We start from the raw sequence: 1,056 nt of genomic DNA, 5'->3' as shown, positions 1-1,056 counted from the left end.
CAAGGCTTTCCCCATCTTAAAATGTATACCATTATATTCTTCCAAACTGGTGAATTGTTTTTTAAGGGTTATTATTATTACCATATAAACTCCTAGATATTTAACCTTTTTGTCAGTAATATTGAAACGTGTTGTTAGGTGCAAATGTTGCTTTTCTTCCTCTGAAATTCCATCTCAGCATTTGGGTTTATTGATCCAAAAACCTGACATAAAGCCATACTTGCTAATTTGACTCCTGAAATTTTATTTTCTTGACATATTTTCCTTGCCAATGGCTCTAAAGCCAGTAAAGGTAAAGAAGTGATTCTTCAGTATAGTGCATTGTTATGATAGAAAGTCATTTACTATTAACTTGTCTCTGTTCTTTATAAGTACTCTGTATCCATGTGAATTTCATATTTTTTCAAAGTTGCAAGCATGAAGGACCATTCCAAATTATCAAAAGCTTTCTCTGCATCAAGAGAAATCATAGCTGCCTTCTTGTTTTTCTGATTCATTTTATTGATTATATTTAAGATATATCTGATATTGTCTCTTATGAATCTCGTTGGAACAAATCCAGTCTGATCAGGATGTATCCATTTCATTAAAATTTGGCAGCCTATACATTAGAATTGGAAAGATACAGAGAAGATTGCATGGTCCCTGCACAAATAACCCTTTCCAATTACATTTTGCAATATATTTCCACAAATATATACCATTTTAATATCATTTCTTTCCATACTATGCACATTCTTTCTCTCATAATATGCATCTGTATCTGCAAAATGCAAAGCATGAATACAAAAAAAACCCCCCCTCTAGTTTCTGTTTTGGTTCAAAAAGTGTGAAATGATTAGGCTCATAGTAAATCTGAAGCACATAATGTTGGGTAGGGTTCCCCCCTTCCCTTATAGAAGAATTCATATAGTTTCATCATTGAAAAGCAGAGTTAAGCAACCTAACTTAGTGAACACAGTTGCAATTTTGAAAATATGTCACAGATAGTTCCATAAAGTTGTTATCTTAGAAAAGCTGTTGCTTCATAAAAGGTTTAGTATGGTGGTGACACTG

General features: G+C 32.7%; 1 pseudogene; it reads left to right on the top strand.

Annotated features, from left to right (window-relative positions):
* Positions 1–588: 588 nt before the first annotated feature.
* Positions 589–687, top strand: LOC134504569 (U6 spliceosomal RNA; annotated as a pseudogene).
* Positions 688–1,056: the final 369 nt, after the last annotated feature.

Source organism: Candoia aspera, chromosome 12 (genome assembly GCF_035149785.1).
Source record: "Candoia aspera isolate rCanAsp1 chromosome 12, rCanAsp1.hap2, whole genome shotgun sequence".
NCBI lineage: Eukaryota > Metazoa > Chordata > Lepidosauria > Squamata > Boidae > Candoia > Candoia aspera.
This window is presented reverse-complemented; position numbering and strand designations above follow the sequence as displayed.